General features: G+C 42.1%; 1 protein-coding gene across 2 annotated transcripts in view; it reads right to left on the minus strand.

Moving 5' to 3' along the window:
• wnt2bb (wingless-type MMTV integration site family, member 2Bb) overlaps nt 1–11,077 on the minus strand; it is a 143,490-nt gene extending 132,413 nt beyond the window's left edge. For both annotated transcript variants that reach the window (XM_043716369.1, XM_043716368.1), the window contains exon 1: nt 11,052–11,077. The gene's annotated coding sequence lies outside the window, so the exon portion shown is untranslated. The remainder of the gene's footprint in view (nt 1–11,051) is intronic.
• Between the last annotated feature and the right edge of the window lie 6,810 nt (nt 11,078–17,887).

The following is a 17,887-nucleotide window of genomic DNA, read 5'->3' on the forward strand; positions in this document are numbered from 1 at the left end:
ATGCTACTTTCTCCCCACCCCCACCCTCCTCTCATTTATCTCTCCACCCTTCAGGCACTCTGCCTGTATTCCTGATGAAGGGCTTTTGCCCGAAACATCGATTTTACTGCTTCTCAGATGCTGCCTGACCTGCTGTGCTTTTCCAGCAACACTAATCCAGAATCTGGTTTCCAGCATCTGCAGTCCTTGTTTTTACACAGAAAGAAACCAATTTGGTAAATGACTTTGAAATGTGAATTTGAGTGAGAAAGAAAAGATCAGATTAGATCAGACCAGATTCCCTACAGTGTGGAAACAGGCCCTTCTGCCCAACAAGTCCACACCTACCCTCCGAACAGTAACCTACCCAGACCCTTTTCCCTCTGATTATTGTACCTAACACTATGGACAATTTAGCATGGCCAATTCACCTGACCTGCACATCTTTGGACTGTGGGAGGAAACCGGAGCACCCGGAGGAAACCCACGCAGACACGGGGAGAATGTGCAAACTCCACACAGACAGTTGCCTGAGGCTGGAATCGAAAGATGAGAAGTAACAAATAATGAATGAGTGAATGAACAAAGCAATTAATTGGATGCAATTAGGAAAAGATAGACCATCTGGGCAGAGTACACCCTAAGAAAAATTGGACTGATACGAGACATCCCGGAGAAAATAATTTGAGGAAACAGCAGGAAGATGAGAATATCAATGCTGGAGGTTGTGAGAATTGGGGGAAGTTATTGAAAAGTAAAAAGACTGGCACAAGATTGAGAGGGTGGAGGAGAGCATGAACTCGGTCCAGAGATAGGGTGACAAAAGGCTGTAAACTGAAGGGTGAGGAGAGTGGGGGGGAAGCACAAAATGTGGAGAATGATCCAATCTTTTACAGGTGCCGTTAGATGAACTGATTTACCAAAAAAAAATGCTTTTCTTACTTGTAACTTTGTGAATTGATTTCAACTTATGGAGGGACATATTTTACCGGAATTTGAGAATGACAACCAAAACCGGAGATATGGCCAATGGTGAATAACATCAATGTTTCTCAGGTTTATGCTATGGAACATAATTAGCTGCTTGACATATCCAGATGATCCAGGCATTGAAGACCATGACAAATTATCATCATACAACTGACAGATTATGTGTATGACTGGGTGCTGTGAAAATAGACAGCTGCTTGCTGAGTTAAAGCTCAGACCCATGAGGTCCCGAACTTAGAATACAAATAAATAGACAAAGTAATTCTCCGGTTGGACAAGTCAGCTGGGAATAGAACTGAAATGAAACCTGCCCAACATCTTTCGAAATGTCCACAGAGCATTCCTCCAAACACCAGGGGATGAAAACACTTGGCGTTTCACTGTATAGTTTCTCCTGAAGACAAATAATCCAATTTTATAACGACAAATATGATCTTTTCAACCTTTGTCAATGTGCCAGCCACAATTCAGCTGGTAGCACACTTGGCTCTGAGCCTGAAGGTTTCATGTAAAAGTTCAGATTCCAGTTTTCACAGAATCACAGAATTGTTACAGTGTCAAAAGAGGCCATTTGGTCCATTATATTCACACTGGCTCTCGAAGGGCTTTTGCCCGAAACGTCGATTTTGCCTGTCTTCGGATGCTGCCTGAATTGCTGTGCTCTTCCAGCACCACTGATCCATAATAACCTGATGCCAATCTTCAGTTTTTCCCTTGTAACCATGGACATTGTTTCTGTTCAGATTGTCATCGAACCACCATTTTGCATGCCTTGATTCAACCTGCCTCTGCCACACTTCCAGGCAATGTGTTCTTGATCCTAGCTACCCAATGTGTGAAAGATATGCAAATGGCATTGAAATATCTATTGTCATGATGATGGATCATAACCCTGTATTATTTAGGGACATACTGAACTCTTAATTACCATGTATAGTTTTAAAAAAGAGATGTAACCAAAAGCTAACTCTGAAACAAAATTCAGTGGCTGCCTGGAAAGGAACCTTGGACTGTCACACCTGAAAGTATCGAGGAAGGTTTAAAGGGAGAAATGCATGACAAGCAGATCTGTAGTCTCCTAAATCACTAACTGCGAACATGATGGGAGAAAAGGCAGCAGGCTGGGTGGGAGACATCTTTGTGTTTTCTCCTTAATGGAAGAAAGGGGCTAACAGTACATTCTAGCCCTGGTCTGTGTGTGCTTATGGGCCGATGCTCATGTATATTAGCCCATGTTTGAGCACACATGTGCTGTGAAAGTCACACAGGCTAAGAACTAGTTGCTCTGCATTCCAGGTAAAGGCTTCTATTGCTTTGAATGCTAAAAGCCTTGAACCAAGGCAAAAGAATTTCAGCTGACCAACAAAGTCAAGAAACCCAAAATCAACTGCTTAACTATCAATGCTCCACTATCCACACTTCACAAATGACCCAGAGAGAAACCTATTTATTTTAACTTTTATCTTTTTGGACTGATTTCTCATTCTAATCCATTCATGTGTGTTGCGTTATTATTTCTTTGCCAGTTTAGTAGCTAATAAAACTCATTATTTCACTAACCCAAGAAAGCCTGGTTAAATTAGCTCCTTTTAAATTATGAATTCACTTGGATCTGGGAGAAGGCTATCCAGTTGGGAAGGAATCCTTTCTCATTAACCTTGTTGTAACTAATTGATGGGGCAGCTGAATAAAGAATGGGAGTTGGATCATTCCTCCTTACCCAGGAGTTAACAATTTGGGATAGAACTTTCCTAAATTAGGGAACTTCACCCAGATCTGATTATAACACTGTGCTCTCTGGTTCCTAATTCTTTTATGACTAGGAATAGTTTCTCCCTAACTACTGTGTCTGGGTCCATCATGGTTGAGGCAAATTCTATCAAAACTTCCCCCCCCCACCAAAAAAAAAATTCTCTTCAAAGAACAAAGAAATCCCAACCCAATCATTCCTGGGAACTGTAATCTCTCATCCCTGGAATCATGTCAGGAAGGATCACTGGAAATGAAACATTAACTCTGATTTCTCTTCAGAGATGCTGCTGAGCCTTTCCAGCAATTTCTGTTTTTTTTCTGTTGATCATGCTCAGAAACTTTTTCTGCACTCTTTCTAATACTTTAACATCCCTCCCAAGGTGCAGTGCCCAAAACTGCACACAATAACTCCAATTTTTACAAAATTCATTTACAGGATGTGAGCATCACTAACTTGGTCAGCGTTTATTGCCCATTCCTAATTGAACCAAAATGGGGAAAAGGAGGAGTCAATTGAGAGTCAACTACGTTGTTGTGGGTGTGGAGTTACATCTAGGCCAGACCAGGTAAGGATGGCAGTTTCCATCCCTAAAGGACAGTAGTGAACTAGATAGATTTTTACATGACAATCAGCAATGGATTCATGGTCATCATTAGACATTTAATTCCAGGTGTTTATTGAATTCAAATTCCACCATCTACCATGGCAAGATTTGAACCTGGGTTTCCAGATTAATAGTCCAGTGTTAATATTACTCGGCCATCACCTTCCCTAAGGTAAGGTCTAACAAGTGTTTTATACAAGTTCAGCATTCTTTTTTATGTTCTGTATACTTCTATTAATAAAGCCTAGGATGCTGATTTTTTTGGTTAAAAACTTTCTTCACCTACCCTGTAAAGACTAATGCACATATACATCTAGTTCTCCCCATTCCTGCCCTCCCTTTAGAGTGCTACCCTTTACTATAGCTCATTTCTCCATGCTCACGTGAACAAAACATATCACCTCACACTTCTCCACATTGAAGTTCCTCTACTACCTGAACACAAAAATCTGTGGCACAATGGCTCAGCAGTTAGCACTGCTGCCTCACAGCACCAGGGTCCCTGGTTCTGATCCCAGCCTCGGGCAACTGTTTGTGTGGAGTTTGCACATTCTCCCGGTGTCTGCGTGGGTTTCCTCCCACGTCCAAAGATGTGCAGGTCAGCTAAATTTGCTATGCTAAATTGCCCATAGTGTTAGGTCAATTAGTCAGAGGAAAATGGATCTGGGTCTGACTGGGCTACTCTTTGGAGGGTCAGTGTGGACTGGTTGGGCCAAAGGGCCTGTTTCCACACTGTAGGGAATCTAATATAATTTAAATTCCAGTGTCGTACTAGGGGAGCTGCATTGCCAAAGACTGCTATCTTTGCGATGAGATTTTATACCGAGATCTCACCTGCCCTCACAGGTGGATGTAAAAAATCTCATCACACTATACAAAAGGATAAAGTCAGAAGCCAGACGAAGCCAGGTTATAGTCCAAAACATTTATTTCAAATCTCAGAGAAAGAAGCAGCGCTCTGAACACTTGTGATTTCAAATAAACTTGTTGGACTATAACCCTGTGTTGTGTGACTTCTGACATTGCCCACCCCAGTCCAACACTGGCACCTCCACATTGTATATAAAAAGGGGATAGAACAATTCTCCTCAGGTTATTCGACAATATTTATCCTTCAACCATCATCATTAAAAAGTAGATAACCTGGATATTATCACATTATGGGACCTTGCTGCGTAAACATTGCCTGCTCTGTTTCCTACATTACAACAGCACTTACATTTCATTGGCTACAATATTTCAAGACATCTGCAGGTTATCAAAGTTACTATGTGAATGAAAACCTTTCATTTTTCTTGCTTTTCACTGGATATATTATTCCAGTAAGTTTTTTTTATAGATTTGAAAAACACCGAGGGGTATAGGGAAAAAGCAGGAGTGTGACATTGAGGTGTATGATCGGTCATAATTATACTGAATGGCAGAACTGAAGGGCCAAATGGCTTACTCCTGCAACCAGTTTCTATTCACTGACCACCAACCACCTCTTTTAATCGTTTTGTACAATATCAAGAATTCTACAAACAAGGAGCTGCTCCTACTTTCACTGAGGTAGCTTGGAAATTTACATGTGCAAATGATATCATAAAATAATAGAACCCCTACAGTGTGGAAACAGACCATTCAGCCCATCAGGTCTACATCAACCCTCTGAACAGCATCCCACTCAGACCCACACCCCCATTTCTCATGGCTAAACCAACAAATTACACATCCCTATACACTAGGGGCAATTTAAATTAGATTCCCTACAGTGTAGAAACAGGCCCTTCAGCCCAACAAGTCCACACTGAACCTCCAAAGACAAACCCACCCAGACCCATTCTCCTACATTTATCCGACTAATGCACCTAACACTATGGGCAATTTAGCATGGCCAACTCACCTGACCTGCACACCTTTGGACTGTGGGAGGAAACCGGAGCAAACCTACACAGACACGGGGAGAATGTGCAAACTCCATGCAGACAGTTGCTCAAGGCGGGAATTGAACCTGGGTCCCTGGCGCTGTGAGGCAGCAGTGCTAACTGCTGAGCCACCATGCCACCCCATCTAACCTGCACATCTTTGGACTGTGAGAGGAAACACAGACAAAGGTAGAATCTCTCTAATTCCACACAGCCATTTGCCCAAGAGTGGGATTGAACCTGGGTCCTTAGCGCTGTGAAGAGAGCGGTATTAACCACTGAGCCACCACACCTCCCCAAGGATATTCCTGATAGTTTTCTGGTGAAATTATATTGACCCATTAATCTTAAATTTCTATTTCCCTAATTAAAATGGAAATGTCAAATGTAAACATGTCACAGTGTGATTATACTCTCTGGCCTTTAAGGATGCCAATCACTGTTCTTTCTCCACATCTTCTAAGTTTTTTCTTATGCAGTGACTTAGCTACACTCCTCAAACAAAAATGATAGTTAATTCTTCTTCCATCATAGATTCTGCTCAGGAAGTCAATGTTCCAGTGTGTTATAACCCATTGTATAAAACATTATGTTGACTTCTCCTTTTGCCCATTTTGGTGATAATCTTAAATTAATTCTTTCTGGTGACTGACCAGTTAATATATATTTTCTCCATCTACCTATCTTGTAGTTATGGACAGCTTGATTTGATCTCTGGACAGTCTCAGCTATAATAACAAGAGCTCCAGGTCTTGTCCTCTTTCCTACCCATGACCAATACAATTGCAATCAAATTGCTGGAGAAACTCAGCAAGTCTGGCAGCATCTGTGGAGAGAAATCAGGTTGGGTTCTGAGGAAGAATCATTCGACCCGAAATGTTAATTCTGATTTCTCTCCATGGATGCTGCCAGACCTGCTGAGCTTTTCTGGCAATTTCTATTTTTGTGTAAGAAACAGTCATGGATTTGGGCAGGGACTGTATGTTTTCCCACTCGTACCTGCTGAATGTGCTGTGAAATTGCGTGGTCATATTTGGTGCAATAACTTGCAGTGTCAGCATCAAACTGATGAGACGTTTATGACAATTGTGATACTCCATTATGTTTGGAGACAATACTGTCACAGGTACAAATGGAGAGAGATTCACAGAGATAGAATGAAGGAGAAATGAAGGGCAGATAACTGCATGTAAACAGAGGAAGAGATGAGAAGAACGAGTGAGAGAGAGTGAGAAAAAATGGATATAAAGGCACGTTGATGTAGTGAGATAGACAGCGAAAGACAGAGTGATAAATTGGGAGAGAGTATGAAATATAAGATCAGTATCAAGGAAGAGGTATGAGCAACATTTGCACAGTGAACAGAAATAAATGTATAAGAGATTTTGTACGATGAGAGGGAGAGGATTGCTGTTTGATTTTTGCTGTGTCCGAGAACTGAAACGCACTCGAGTCCCAGCTGTTGCAATTGAACCTGCCCCATGAAAAGAGCACTGACTCACAAACCCCATTGGTCGGTCAGAGTCAGTCTCTCTCTCTCTCTCTCTCTCCTCTCTCTCCTTTGTAACAATGCAATCAGCTGTCAGCTCACAGAGTTCAAACTGGATTGTTGCGAATAGCCTGAAGTCCAAGCACCTCCTGCTGTTTGTAATGTAATCCTGTCTAACGTCTGGCCTGGCTGCAAGGACAGAGAAATAGAAACAGTCCACACACCATATTCAGTTATGAACTAAACACAATCCCCCGTGCCCATCAAGTACTGACATAATAGGAAACAGAACGTAAGGGAGAGAGACCCAGAGAAAGGGTGGGATAAAACGACACAGAATCAAAGCAATAGATATTGGAAAAGACAGATAAAAATAGAGAGAGGTTGTGAATCAGAGGTAGATAAAAAGAACAGAAAGGCACACTTAAAATAAGACAACCAGCCAAAAGGACAGTGATAGAAATGGTGCCCTAAAGATGATAGCTGTCTGTCTGCACTGTACCTTCCAGGGTGCATGTGCATAGTCAATGGGGAATATTGTTTTTGGACCTTTTTAAGAAAGATTTCATCAATGGCCAGAGATGATCTGAGGGTACAAGATAAAGATCCAGTGATGTAATTCAAAGGACACCAGAGGGTTCTCCGAGAGTCCAGTGAAATGTTATGTGATTGGGAAGTCTTGCTGAAACTGAAAGGAAAAGTCTGCAATTTGCACTGTGAGAGTGGCCTGGTTATTTCTCGACAGAAAACTAGTCAAGACCAAAAGGAGAGGGCCATAACTATCTACTAATGAAATGGCTGTGTGGAGTAACAACAGAGGACAAATCCAGAACCAGGGCATCGGGGGTTGGGAGATGCAGGGAGGATCAAGAAAATTAGCCAATAAGAGATTGAAATGTCGTGGACACTTATTGCAGAGAGCGCAGGGCAATGTGGTGTGGTGATTGATGTACCTGGGACAGCCTGAAAGGAGGACAGGAAGGCTTATGATCAGATGGAATTGTGTGGTGCTGGAAGAGTTCAACATAATGGGATTGGAAGATGAAAGGGTGATTGACAAGAAGAGATGGAGAACCAGCATGGTAGAGACCTCAAACAAAATGGGAAAAGTTGGAAGAAGTGATATAGGGCCAGAAAAGGATCTGCAAATAAAGAGAGACAGACAGGAGGACATGCAGCAAACTACTCTGGCCCCAAGATCATTATGCTTTGATTTTAAAATTCACTTCCTTCTTTTCAAATCCTTCCATGACCTTGCTCTAATCAATCTAGACAACCTCCTCTAGCCCTACAAACCCCCAAAATATTTGTACACTTCAATCCTGGCATTTTACACATCCCTTGCCCCGCCATTTATTTTCCAATTGCCTGTACCCCTGAAACCACTCCAACTTTACCTTTTTTTATTCATTAATGGGATGAGTGTGTCGCAGGCCAGGCCATCATTTATTGCCTAGAGGGCAATTAAGAGTCAACCCCATTGCTGTGGGTCTGGAGTCACATCTAGGCCAGACCAGGTAACGATGGCAGTTTCCTTCCCCGAAGGACATTAATGAACCAGATGGGATTTTCCCAACAATTGACAATGGATTCATGGCCATCATTAGACTCTTAATTCCAGATTTGTTTTGAATTTAAATTCCACCATCTACCATAGTGGGATTTGAACCTGGTTCTCCAGAATATTACCTGGGTCTCTGGATCAACAGACAGAAAGTGATGACTGCAGATGCTGGTAAGTCAGAGTTGAAAATTATGGCACTGGAAAACCACAGCAGATCAAGCAACGTCTGAGGAGCAGTAGAGTTGACGTTTTAGGTATAGATGAAAGGCTTAAGCCTGAAATATCAACTCTCCTGCTCATCAGATGCTGCCTGGCGTGCTGTGCTTTTCCAGTGCCACACTTTTCGTCTCTGGAATTAATAGCCCAGCAATAATACCATCACCTCCCTCCCTCTTACTACAAGAAGTCAAAAGATGAAGTTAACCAACAGAAATTTCTTGCTCAACAATTGGCTTGTAGATGGGACATTCCGGACTGAACACAACATTTATAGCTTACTCTGAGCTTTAAGTTGTATGTGACTCAGTGCCCTATCTCCAATAAGTAATATCCAAGATTGGTCTTTCTAATGTGATGTTCATTTAAGTTTATTCAATATGTGTTCCATTACAATTCAGTAACAAAGTAATTTCAGATCCTTTGACCAATTTCTGGTTTTTAACAGGGTGCACTTAAACCCTATGAGTCTGAGATGTAACATAAATTTCAAGTTGCAAAGTTTTGAACAATATATGGAATACACTCTTTATTCAGTCACTAAACCTGGACAATTTATTGCCCTGAGGAGGAGGTACCGTGTTAAATGCAATTGCATTCTCTGTCAGGACAATTCATAGGACAGTTAAAAATCAGCCACATTTCTGTGGATCTGAAGTTAGGTAAAGGCTAGATTGAACAGAGTCAGCAGATTCCCTTCTCAGAAGTATAGTTGTGGACAAGTTGGATTTTTACAACCGTCTAGTGAAAAGTAAAGTTGCTACAATCCTACCAGACTGCTCTCTCATTACAGAGGGATGACTGGTGGTGCTTTAACCTGAAGGTCACTATGTCTCAGGCAAGGGGACAGGATGAAAAGTGGGACCTTCGTGGTATCCTCAGTTGGTGTAGGAACTGAACCCAAGCTGTTGGAGTCATGCTACTTAACAAACCTGCCATCCAAGCTAACCAGTCCCCAACAGTTTAGTAGCTTCATGCTAATAGTGGCAATTGAACAATTGTTTACGAGGGATTCTTGGGGATTACAGGCCCAGTAACATAACCACTATGCTACTGTACCCCATAATTCCGTGGGTGTTCTGAATGTTAAACAGTACAGAGAGAACTTGTGCAAACAATGCACAGGGGCTGCAAATATTTTCTACATTAATATCAGGTTCACTGGGTTCAATCGTGATCCGTCACTCTGCTGGTCTGACATTATAACCATGGGCTGGAATCTCAACTAATGCTCAATGTGTCAAACCCTGGCTTTACACAGGAATCTCATGTGGAGTTAGGTTAAGGACAAAGCCTTTCCTGGAACTGGCCCGGTCTGTCTCTCAGAGTTGGGAGCTGAAAATGTGTTGCTGGAAGAGCGCAACAGGTCAGGCAGCATCCAGGGAACAGGAGAATCGACGTTTCGGGCATAAGCCCTTCTTCAGGAGAAGGGCTTATACCCGAAACGTCGATTCTCCTGTTCCCTGGATGCTGCCTTACCTGCTGCGCTCTTCCAGCAACACATTTTCAGCTCTGATCTCCCGCATCTGCAGACCTCACTTTCTCCTCTCAGAGTTGGGTCAGGGCTGGGGCCCTCTGGCATCACTGATTGTAATGGGAGCACTGAAACGAACGGTCCTGCTCAAACTCTCTAGAATAGAACTGAACCACCAACTTCCGACTCTGAGAGGCAAAATATTTCTCTTCAACTTGTGCAGGGATGTTATTACAGGTAGGACTTGAATACAGGTCTCTTAGCTCAGAGGTAGGGAAACTCTAACTGTGCCTCAAGAGCCCTCTCCTGAGAGGGATTCACAGTGATAGTTGACACCTGTAACACTAATTGCTTGTAACATCCAGAACAGTTGGTGCATGGAAACGCATCACAGGAGCATAAAAGTCAGTTATAACTGTGCGGTTAAATAGCACCAACAGCAAATTGAACAGCAACGGACAGGGAATAAGGAACGAGATGAAACAAACGTTTTCTCTGACCCTCTGTGAATTCCCACTAATAGAAGGACAGGGATTTGACCTCTCTGGTGAGATTACAAATAAGAACCATCTAATTGGACAAAAGACAAGTTTAGCTACATTAAACTCTTCTGGGAGAAAGTGAGGACTGCAGATGCTGGCGATCAGAGCTGAAAATGTGTTGCTGGAAAAGCGCAGCAGGTCAGGCAGCATCCAAGGAACAGGAGAATCGACGTTTCTTCAGGATTCCTGAAGAAGGGCTCATGCCCGAAACGTCGATTCTCCTGCTCCTTGGATGCTGCCTGACCTGCTGCGCTTTTCCAGCAACACACTTTCAGCTTTTCTAGCTGCATTAAACCCCTGGTTTCCAAATTTAGGAACGGTTCCAATTTTTAAAATTTCGAATGAATGCCTTAAATGACTTGCTGATGGGGACACTGCTGGTAAATATTTTCCATTGCCGAAAGCCAGACTTTGTGGTTACAGATCCCTCTGTTTTTGCTGCCACTGGGGATCTGGATAGGTAAGTGCTCTGTCACTTTGAGGCTAACCTCCTCTCCACAATGCAGTGCAGCAATAGTGGCTCAGGTACTCACCGAACCTTCAGCCCATGCCTGGGCTCCCTCGGCAGGGTCCATGTACTGTCATCTGCTCATTGGGCGGAGCTGCTGGGAACACATGACTGATCTGATGAATGTTAATCGTCGCAAATCCACAAGCATTAGTCATAAACTTAACAAAAGGACCAGGAACAATGCAACACCCTAAAAATAACTCCGGTTCCATCAGTCTGCAAAAATTGGTTTCTAGTTTCTGCTCATACACCCGCAGCCAACACCACAGGGAGGGAGGCGAAAGCGTGTTGGAAAATGATACCAAGTGGAGCTGATCATTTCAAAAGACAACGCCAAAGATCGACTGAGTTTTTCCAGCAATTTCTGCTTGGGCTTGTGAACTGATAATTTACCTTGAACCAAAAGAATTGTGCAGGCCAGAGTTTATAATGTGACATTCGCTGTGAACCACAGAGACCTGTACAAATGAATGTACATAAGCAGCAGATTCTGCTAGGATACAGGGTTGCCATATGTGAAGCTGATCTGCTGCACTGCAAAACGTTACAGGCTGTGTTCGTTATCGGCTGTCCTTGCGGAGGGAGCACTCTTGAGAGAGAGGTGGGCTCTGCAGGGATATTTTATCTCCCCCCGCCCAGTTCTGTTTTGATTTAGCCCTGTCCCCCTTACTTTCATGGTTTTTCAGTGTCCAAAGCCGGGTTTGTATGTAAATACCGAATGGACTATTCAGGTGATTTACCAGTAGCTAAAAACAAAAAAACGGTCGTGGTGATTGGGGGAGAGAAACAGTTCAAATCCCTACATTGTGGAAGCAGGCCATTTGGCCCATCAATTCCACTCTAACCCCTTGAAGAGCATCCCACCCAGATCCAACTCTGACCCAACCCCTGTACTGCTGGTTAATCCACCTGGCCTGCACATTTTTCAAAACTCCAATAGATACAAGCCCACCTTGCTGACCCTGAACTCTGGTCTACTGGCTTTTAAAAGACTTTTACCGGTCAGATGCAGATTTACCTTCAAACAGCTAGTCCAAGCCAATTTTTCCAGTTCCTGCTTAATACCGTCATAATTAGCCTTTCCCAAACTTAGCACTTTCACCTGAGGACCAGTCTTATCCTTTTCCATAGCTGTCTTACAACTAATGGAATTATGATCACAGTTCCCAAAATGCTCCCCCACTGAAACTTCGATCATCTGTCCAGGCTCATTCCCCACACAAAAACGTAGAAGCAGAGGAAAAAGAATAGGCCATTCAACACATTAAACCTGCTTCAGTATTCAATTTTTTTATGGGTCTATCAATTTTGACTAGAACATATGCAATAATTGAGCTTCCACAGTCCTCTAGGGTAGAGGATTTCAAAGATTCATCACCCTCTGAATGAAGAAATTCCATTTAATCTCAGACCTAAATGGCCTATCTCTTATCCCAAGAGAATGTTCCCTGGTTCAATGTTCACCAGCCGAGGTGAACGTGGCAACTGCATCCACCCTGTTTCCAAGTTTCAATGCAATAAACTCTCATTCTTTGAAATTCTAGTGAATACAGGTACAGTTACCTCAAATCAACCTCATAAGACAATCCCACATCCTAGGAGAGGTCTGGTGAACCTTTGTTGCACTCCCTCAAATGGATATTGTCCCTTAGATAAAGAAACCAAAACTATACACAATACTCCACATGGTCACATCAAGGCTGTACACATATGAATCAAACATCTTTATTTATGTATTCAAATTCACTTGTGACGAAAGCCAATATACCATATGAACATAGAACATAGAACATCACAGCGCAGTACAGGACGTTCGGCCCTCGATGGTGCACTGACCTGTGAAACCAATCTGAAGCCCATCTAACCTACTACTCTCTGAGTAAAGAAACTACCTCTGACATCTGTCCTATAGCTATCACCCCTCAATTTAATGCTATGTCCCCTCATGCTAGCCATCACCATCCAAGGAAAAAAGCTCTCACTGTCCACCCTGTCTAACCCTCTGATTATTTTATATGTCTTAATTAAGTGTTCTCTCAGCCTTTTGTCTCTCTAGCGAAAACAACCTCCAGTCCCTCAGCCTTTCCTCGTAAGACCTTTCCTCCATACCAGGCAACATCCTAGTAAATCTCCTCTGAACTCTTTCCAAAGCTTCCACATACTTCCTATAATGCAGTGACCATATGCTTTCTTTATTGGTTGATGAACCTACATGATAGCTTTTAGTGATTCATGTACAAGGTCACCCAGGTCCTTTTGGACACTGACACTTTCAAACCTCTCACCATTCAAGAAATATTTGCTGTGTCTGTTTTTTTTTCCTACGCAGTGATAACTTTTATTCATGTTACATTCCATCAAGTTCATGCCATTCCACTGTCCTGGTCCATTTGAAGTCTCCTGACATCATCCTCAGAAATCCTTTAGTATCAGCAGATTTTGGAAATATTACATTTTGTCCATGTGCCCAAATCATTGATGTTGTGAACAGCAGGGCTTAACTGATCCTTGCAATCACTCACTTGTGACATCCTGCATTCTGAGAATGACCTGTTTCTTCCTGCTCTCTAATTTCATTCTATTAGCTAATTCTCAACCCATTGCTGAATATTACTCCCAATCTCACATACTCTAATTTTGTTTATAATACTCCAGCCTAGGATGTCAGAAAAAGACTTCATAAAATGCAAATATACTACATCTACTGGTTCCCCCTTTACCTATGTAAATCCAAGGTTGGTCAAACATGATAGCCCTTTTTGTAAATCCCGTTTTACTGTCTTCTAGTAACCACTACAGATATTTGTTGTATTTCTTTTAACACTAATCATTGCTTGTCTAACATCAAATCTTTTAGTGTATTATCCCAATCCACTAATGCTAACTTTCTCCTTAAACCCTCATAGTTTCGCTTGTTCAGATATGAGACTCTTATTTCAAAATAAACTACCTCACATTAAGTTTAATGTGAAATTCTGTCATATTATGATCACTATTCCCCAAACGTTTCTTTTACAACAAGTTTATTAATTAGCATTTTCTCACTTCAATCTAAAACAGCTTGATTCCTAGTTGGTTCTTTAAACTACTGACTCAGAAATTTAGTTCTGATGAAGAGTCACCAGACTTGGAACATTAACTCTACTTTCTTCCCACAGATGCTGCCAGACTTGCTGAGTTTCTCCAGTAATTTCTGTTTTTGTTTCAGTTCTCCAGCATCTACTGTTCTTTGTTTTTTTCCACAAACTCATCTCATATAACTCCTGAAATTCATCCTCCACAGCATTTGTGTCGATTGGATTTATCTTGTATATCTGTAAATTGATGTCACCCATGAATACAGTTTTATTCATGTTATATGTGTGTGTAATTTCCTGATTAATATTGAGCCCCGCATTACCAGTATACTTTGGTGACCTATAAACAATTCCCATTGCGGTTTCCTGCTCTTGGCTGTTTCTCAGCTACTCCTAACATGATTTTATACTTTGATCCTTTGATCAAACATCCTCTGTATTCAATGTATCAATCTCATTTCTTAATAAGAGCAACTTCTTTCCTCTCTTCCCCTTCTTTCCTAAAGTGGATATTCATTTCCAAAGCTCAATCACCCTGCAACCACATCTTTGTAATGTCATATCCATCGACCTCAATTTTGGCGTTCAAATCATCAGTCTTGTTGTGAAGGCTGTATGTTTTAATTCTGCTTTTCTAATATTATTTTGTGTTTGGTTTCTATTTGGTGCTTGACATATTGTTGCCTGCCTTCTGATTGTGCCACTACTTCCTGATTCCTGGTCCCAGGTTTGTTTCTGTCCAAACTATGGCCCCTCACAAGGTCCCTCTCTGTAGAGAGAAAAAATACAGTTAATATTTCAAGTCAGTGAATTATCTGAAGAATTTCTGTCAAAAGGTCACGGATCTTGTAATCTTGACTCTGTTTTGTTTTTTTCATTCATGAAACGTGTGCGTCACTGGCTGGCCCAGCATTTATTGCCCATCCCCAGCTGCCCTTGAGAAGGTGGTAGTGGGTTGTCTTCTTGAACCACTGCAGCCCAGCTGCTGTAAGTAGACCCACGGCATTGTTAGGAAGAGTGTTTCAGGACTGTGGCCCAGTGACACTGAAGGAATGACAATATATTTACAAGTCAGGATGGTGAGTGGCTTGGAGGTAGGCATTCACATGTATCTGCTGCCCTTGTCTTTCTAGAGGTAGTGGTTGTGTGGTTGGAAGGTTCTGTCTCAGGAGCCTTGGTGTATTTTGAATTAATGAAGCTTGGGATGCCGTTTGCTTTACTACCTGCTCTCTCCACCTGCCATGTCACCTTTAATAAGTTATGCACATACACACCAAGGTAGATCTGCTTCTGCACAGCCTTTAGAGTTGTAGCCTTGATTTTACATTTACTCTCTATTTTTTGTATAAACATGTATCATGTCCCATTTCTTTCCATTGAAATTCATCGGGCATCTATATATTCATTCCACCAACTTGTCTATGTCTTTTTGAAGAACAACACTGTGCAGCTCATGGTTTTCAATGCTACCAGGTTTTGTATCATATGCAGTTTTTACAATTGCCCCCTGCACATCAAAATCTAGACCATTAAATTATATCAGAAAAAGTAATTGTCCCAAATGGATCATTGGGGAATGCACTGAAAATATTTATGAAGCATCTGGATACGCACTTAAAATGCTGGGTCACACCAGGCTCTGGACCAAATGCTGGTAAATGGGATTTGCATAGTTTTATATTTGTTGGTTGGCATAGACATGATGGGCCAAAGGGCCTGTTTCTATTTTGTATGACTTTAATTCTTTGAAAGCTGCCTCCAACCTGATAAATACCCATTAACCATTACTCTCTGTTTTCTATCTCTTGTTCACTTTTGCATCCATGCTGCTAACTATTTCTTTTATGCCATAATCTGTCACTTTTGCGGCACGGTGGCACAGTGGTTAGCCCTGCTGCCTCACAGCTCCAGAGACCCGAGTTCAATTCCCGCCTCAGGCAACTCTCTGTGTGGAGTTTGCACATTCTCCCCGTGTCTGCGTGAGTTTCCTCTGGGTACTCCAGTTTCCTCCCACAGTCCAAAGATGTGCAGGTTAGATGAATTGGCCATGCTAAATTGCCTGTAGTGTTAGGTGAAGGGGTAAATGTAGGGGAATGGGTCTGGGTGGGTTGCTCTTCGGAAGGTTGGTGTGGACTTGTTGGGCCGAAGGGCCTGTTTCCACACTGTAAGTAATCTAATCTAATCTTTTCTAATCTAATCCTTTCTCAGAAGTCTGGTTTAGTGGTACTATACCAATGCCTTTTGGAAATCGATGTACGTTACATCAAGGAAATCTTTTACCTCTTCAAAACTCTTTAGCCAGTTAAAATCATAAGACTGTAAGAAATAGGAACAGGAATAGGCCATTCGGCCCCTCGAGCCTGCTCTGCCATTCAATAGGATTATGGCTGACCTGAGAGTCCTCATGTCCACTTTCCTGCCCTTCCTCCATACCTTGATTCCTGGCTGCTCAAGAATCTATCCTTCTCAGTCTTAAACGTATGTAAGGTAGAGAATATTTGCAGCAGAGAACAGGAAATTGATGGAGAAAGTGAATAATTACTTCACTGAAGAAATACAAAAGACCTCCTGAAAAAAATTGTAGGTCTTGTGAAACAGAGGGACTAAAATAAATTAGAGTTAGTAAAGAGACAGTATTTGACAAGTCAGCTCGATAAAAGGTTGATAAATTCCCTGGAGCCTATGATCTATCCCAGAGTTTTGATGCAGTTGGTTAAAGCGAAAGTGATTCATCGGTGATTATCTTCCAAAATTCTATAGGTTTTGGAAAAGTTCCTGATGTCAGGAATGTAGCAAATGTCAGGTAAAGGTAAAATTGTCATAGTATTAGAGAACCATGGGGCCACTCTCTCATTAGAAAGAGATAACCAGTGATGGGTTTGTAATGTAACCGCACTATTAAGGAAAGGAGGAAGAGGGAGAATGGACTACAGACCTGCTAGTTTGACATCAATAATACGGTACTGGAAAAGCACAGCCAGTCAGGCAGCATCCAAGGAGCAGGAGAATCGATGTTTCAGGCATAAGCTCTTCATCAGAAATCAGGATCAATTAATATTACAGTGACAAATACAGAGTATACTGGACAAATTCGGCAGGTCTGACAGTGTCTGTGCAGAGAGAAACAGAGTTAACGTTTTGAGTCCAATATGACTCTTCAGTGGACGGGTTCTTCAGAGTCTCCGATGAAGGGTTATACCACACTTGAAATGTTGGTTCTACTTTCTTTCCACAGAGGCTGCCAGACCTGCCGAGTTTCTCCAGCAATTTACGTTTTCGTTTCAGTTTCTCAGCATCTACAGTATTTCACTTTTATTAAAGGGATTTTTAAAAATAATAGGGAAACTTTCAGACTTTATTATAAAGAATGTGATAACATAGAAAAATACAGCACAGTACAGGCCCTTTGGCCCTCGATGTTGCGCCGACCAAGCCCACCTAACCTACACTAGCCCACTATCCTCCATATGCCTATCCAATGCCCGCTTAAATGCCCATAAAGAGGGAGAGTCCACCACTGCTACTGGCAGGGCATTCCATGAACTCACGACTCGCTGAGTAAAGAACCTACCCCCAACATCTGTCCTATACCTACCACCCCTTAATTTAAAGCTATGCCCCCCCGTAATAGCTGACTCCATACGTGGAAAAAGGCTCTCACGGTCAACCCTATCTAAACCCCTAATCATCTTGTACACCTCTATCAAGTCACCCCTAAACCTTCTTTTCGCGAATGAAAACAACCGCAAGTGCCTCAGCCTTTCCTCATACAATCTTCCTA

Source organism: Chiloscyllium plagiosum, chromosome 26, assembly GCF_004010195.1.
Source record: "Chiloscyllium plagiosum isolate BGI_BamShark_2017 chromosome 26, ASM401019v2, whole genome shotgun sequence".
Taxonomy (NCBI): domain Eukaryota; kingdom Metazoa; phylum Chordata; class Chondrichthyes; order Orectolobiformes; family Hemiscylliidae; genus Chiloscyllium; species Chiloscyllium plagiosum.